Raw genomic sequence first — 5612 nt, 5'->3', positions numbered from 1 at the left:
TCCTTCCTTCCTTCCTTCCTTCCTTCCTTCCTTCCTTCCTTCCTTCCTTTCTTTTGCTCTTTCCTTTCATTTCTTCCTTCCTTCTTCTTTTCCTTCTTTTCTTTTTCTCTGTGCTGTATAACTAGGGTTGGAAATCAAGGACTCACATACACTAGGCAAACACTTTAGCACTGACAGACAATCCCAAAGACTGGGTCTTGTTTTTATTTTATAGTTGTTGTAGGGTTTTTGTTTGTTTGTTTTAATGTAAAAGGTGACAACCTCACATAGGCCTTATTACAAAAGCATTTTTTATGAATAATCTCCCATTGACATCTTCAAGAGTACCTGCATCTGGCAAGCCATTTTATCACACTGAGGAAGGAATAAAGCCATCTGACTCTTTTCATTGCCACCCAGAGCTTTTTAATTCCCTGTGAGAATTCACCATCCATGAATATCTCCAAATCCTCTGTAAATCTCTGTTTTCAGTCTATGCCAACTCTGGAGTAACTAGATCAATACTTTTACTTACAACCATAAATTTAGTAAAGTACCAAATAGAAGATTAAAAAGGAACAATGTCAAAACCCTCACTTGGAAGGTTCTAGAAGGCAAATATGAGATTGGGATGGAAGTAAATAAATAGTTCACAGAGGCCTGTCCTCTCACACAGAAACCTTTCTCGGGTCCAGGATTCAGGCTGTTGTGTGTAATCACTTTGTAACTCTTGTTGAAGCCAATTGTCAGCCAGTGGTTTAGTGCTGGCCTTATAGCTACAGCTTTTCTGCCAGTGATAACATATGTCAAACGCACCCCCATCATGGCACCCTTGCCAGTTCCCCTTGTTTATCCTGTCTCTTCTACTTTCCTTCTACTTCTACAAAGTCATTGTAAAAATATCTTAAGACAAACAAACAAACACTTGGTAAGGAATTTGCAAGCAACCCAGAAAGACTATTATGCAGCTGACAAAAATCAACATGGCTAGGCTCTGGGCTAACACAAGTAAGAGAAACTGAAAAGCTGTAATGTGCCTTAGGGACTTTGATGTGGTTTAAACTTAAAATTACAGAACAACAGCATGGGTACTGTATTAAAGCAATGGGGACTACTAAAGAGCCAAATAAGTTCCTAAAGCATTTGCTATGGAACCATTCATGGCTGAGTTTGGATTCTCAACACCTAGGTAAAAAAGCAATGCATGATAGTGCCCTAACCCATAAGCCTCTACTTCTAGTGATAGGGAGGCAGACACAGGAGAATCCCTGGGGCTGACAAGACAGATATCAATGACTAGATATCCATGATATCTAGTGAGAAACACAGTGCCAATGAGATAAGGCTGAGAACAACTGAGAAAGATATTCCATGTCAAGCTCTGGTGTCCACATGAGTATGTGTAGACATACCTGCATGTACAATAGCATATACATGTATATAATACACATGATGCTTATATACATACATATATGTCATACATACATGATAAAGATATTGAACAGGCTTACATGTTTAATAAGTAAGAGACTTATAGAGGTGATTTAAACTCCTCAGCTAATCAAACTGTGAATCCATAAAGGGTGGAACTATAAAATTCAAAGTCATGTTTTCAAAATTTGAAATTGTAAACCAATAGGAGCATGAATGTGTACCAGGGCTAGTATTTACAGATCAATTCACTTATGTTACTGTTGTTAATACATTCATGAATGTGGTAGAGTAGTTATTTATTTTTCACCTTTGAATAATCAGATTATTAACTGTAAAGAACAAAAACATGCAGCTCAAGAACTTCCACAAAGAAATATCCATCCTTAAATGGGCATCTACAGCCCACTCTTCTCCCCAAGGCTCAGTGGCCAACACAGAAGAGGGACAGAAAGATTATAAAAGGCAGAGGTCATGGAGGATTGTTGTGAAACACTTTCTTCAGGACATGACACGAGAGTTGCATTAATGACTAAAGAGATAGATATAAGAAAAAAATATCATCTCTAAGTGTATTGCAATGCCACCCAACATTCCAGCTAGATTCTTTGCAAATGTAAATTGTCTAACTCTGTAATTAATGGGAATTGGAACAGGAGATCAACTAGTTAAACCCTTTTAGATAAAGATGATGATTCAGGCTATTCCATTTTTTTGTGTGTATTTTTTTAAATTTTTCCAATTTTTATTAGGTATTTTCTTCATTTACATTTCAAATGCTATCCCAAAAGTCTCCTACACCCTACCTACCCCACCCTGCTCCCCTACCCACCCATTCAGACTATTCCATTTTAAGAATTATTCTAATGCTATACACATGAAGGGTTTATTGTATTAACAAAGAGTCTGGGGATATGGGCTAATAGGAAGGACTAGAAAGCCCAGGCAGAAAATGAGTAAATATGCTCATTTGAGGTTGTACAAACTGTAAAACCAATTCAATGCAAGAAGGCAAAAACGTCTTTGAAGAAGTAGTTATAAAACATAATACAGGCTCTTGCTTTCTCTTGCTCCTGCTTCCTTACCCTCTTTCCCCTCTTTCTCCAATCCTCTCCCCCCTCTCCACATGCTCATGGCCAGCCTCTACTTTGAGTCTCTCTTCTCTCTCTCTCTCTCTCTCTCTCTCTCTCTCTCTCTCTCTCTCCCCTCTCTCCTCTCTCCTCTCTCTCTGCCTTTCTCTCTAATCCCTCAACTCCACCCCCATGTCCTGAATAAACTTTATTCTATACTAAAAAAACCATAATACAATTAATCTCACCATAGTTTATAGCACATACTGAAATTGATCCAAATGGATCAGTGACATAAAATTCTTAAAACAAAGCAAATCTATGGTGAAAAAAGGCTACAGCCTTAAGTCTGATTAAAAAATGGAGGCTTTGCTCTGAAATCATAGCTCATAAAAGAAGAGCAGGATATAATAGACTTCATCAAAATTAAAAATCTTGCTCTTATGTATGTTTTTATGTATGTTTGTATGTATATATGTATGTATGTATGTATGTATGTATGTATGTACATATACGCATATACATATATGTTTGTCACCAATTTCCCTTTCTTGTGTGATCAAGATATTAGTGGACTATAATACATCATCATATAAGTAGCACTGCTATAAAATTGCATTTTGTTAGGTATAAGTCCACTTATAAATACCAATTTTATTAGGTATGGTCAATCTTGTAAGTAGCTTCCTGATTTTGTACCATGGGATTCTTTGTCAACTTTTTTAGTTTTTCTGTAGTTCACTGAGTTAGGGGATAAGTCCCCAGTAGCTGCATAAAACCAAATTCTACAATCCCATAACTTTATGCAGAATACTTAATGGATTTTGGAGCTTGATTCCGTAGGTGAAGATCCTGGCTCTTCTCACTTCTGGTTAAGTATGGAATTTGCAAATTCACTCGAACTCCAAGTGTTTCAATTCATTATCTCTAAGAGGTAGATGGTTTTAGACTTGCTTCCAAGCATTAGTTTGGTGATTCTATGTATATGTGAAATGCCTATAATAGTACTAGGTACCAGATAACAAACCAAAACCTAGCTAAAGCAAAGGTTTGGGAGTATTGTGATTTTACTTTTAAGCAGCATTGATGTACAATCCTGCAACAAGAAATAGTTAAGTTGCTGACTGGTAAATTTAGTCAACACTTTTGAGATATCCAGGATGTCACATATCTATTAATTAGCGGCCTCTGGGTAAAGAGATATATAGTGTCGAAGATAACACAACATGTTAGTGGGAACTTGTCAAAATATATTTGGCAGCACTCAAAGCCTTGACAATAACTCATATTCTTCTTTGATTTTTGCTTTCATTTTCTGTCTTGTTTTTTTCCTCAGCACTTCAGATTGAGCCCATAGCGCTACAGATCCTAGACATTTTCCTGGACTTTTAAAGATGTTTTTCTTCCTTTCAAACTTCTGGTTTCATTGAAATCTCTGATTTTTCCCCTGAGTACCTCTTACCTTTGCTGTCTCATTCTGAAACATGGCCTGGCATTTAAAAGGACTCTAGTTCTCTCACCCTTCTAGTGATTTATTTGTTAATGTATGTGGAAGCAATATCATATGTTTTTAGGTGAGGAGCCAAGAACAGTAGGGCTTTTCATTTGTTGAAGGATTCTTTTTATGTCTCTCACAATGCTTTATCTTGTTCATATATCCAAGATATATTTAGTGTTAAGCTAAACTGTAAATATATAAGGTATAAATGGGGTCTTTTGAACATTAAATATTACACTTCATTGTTTTATATTTTAAAATGTACATCATTTATAAGTATCCATTCCACATATTTATTTTGCAGAAAGAAATATTTCCTGATTGCATTATTTATAAGTGAAACTTTCTCATTATGTGCTGACAATGCTCTCTCCAGATTCAAAGACTATAATGAAAACCCTAGCAGCAAGCATGGAAATCTCTCTTTTGCCTTGTTGGTCAGGGATTTTTAAGAGTCTTCCAAAATATCACAGGATACTGCTATTGTCCTTGGTTGTCACCCTGCCCTCCAAAAAGTGGAAGGTGAGATCCTATTGCTGAAGATTCCATGTACTTCTGACCCAGCACACAGAGGACCCTGAGCTGAAAATGACCTGATTAGCCTCCTCCCTGAGGAGTAGCTTTCGTAAGAGAAGGAAGGAAGCAATCAATAGTTCTATCCAGCTATGATACTTATGAACCACTAAAATGCCCAGCATGATAAGATAACCCTGTGGGTACAGCAGTGGCATGAATACTTTGGCAATAGTCAGCAGCTCTTTAATTGGACTTAAGATACACGAAAACAAGAGGGAAGTCATGTGTGCCACTGGAAATCTAGCCAACTACTCAGAGCTTGTAAAACCCTGAGAATTTTGGAGAACCTACAATTGTCACTTTCCTAAACTAGCATAAACCTTAACTATATTCTGAATATTTGTCCTTATTTTCACAGGTAAATGTAGTCCTCACTTCTCATCAAGGAAACTTCTCTTTGAAACATATGGAGGTCACTACAGAACTACAACCAATCAAAATGCACACATCTCCCATACTTGAGGTGCAGGGACTATTGCAGAAAAGTGGGCAGAATGATCATAAGAGCCAGAGGACCAGGCATTTTTCCGTGACACTGTGTCTCCTAACAATGTCAGAGGCTACACACATAAAAATCTCACCAATATGACTGCCTAATGTCAGCTGAACAAGAGTAATAATAGTAGACATGGCAGAGTAGACAGGGGAAGGATCGTGAGGTTTCAACCCTATACAAAGAACTACAGGCAACTGAGAAATGTGGGGAGTGGGAGAAATAGTCTTACTGAGGAAAGAGCACAGTTAGTTACCCAATAGTAAATGGTCCACCGTGAAAACACAAGCAAGTAACCATCTCCCTTTTTACAGCCCTATGCCCCTGTACTCTTTCATCACCTATTCTTCTTTAATTATTGTTTTTAGACACACACACACACACACACACACACACACACACACACACACACACACTGATAGCTAGTGGTTAATCTTTATTGTCAACTTGATTGACTACATCTAAAATCAGCTAAAATCCAAGCATCTGGATGCACTTGTGAGGGATTGAGGGATATTCTTTTTTCTTTTCTTTTCTTTTCTTTTCTTTTCTTTTCTTTTCTTTT

The 5612-nt window shown here is 37.2% G+C and overlaps 1 protein-coding gene across 2 annotated transcripts in view; it reads right to left on the bottom strand.

Moving 5' to 3' along the window:
* Positions 1-5612, bottom strand: part of Aff2 (AF4/FMR2 family member 2) — a 475715-nt gene that overhangs the window by 166597 nt on the left and 303506 nt on the right. The window lies entirely within an intron of this gene.

This window comes from Mus pahari, chromosome X (assembly GCF_900095145.1).
Source record: "Mus pahari chromosome X, PAHARI_EIJ_v1.1, whole genome shotgun sequence".
Taxonomy (NCBI): Eukaryota; Metazoa; Chordata; class Mammalia; order Rodentia; family Muridae; genus Mus; species Mus pahari.
Note: the sequence above shows the minus strand (reverse complement) of the source record. Positions and strands in the feature narration are given on the sequence as shown.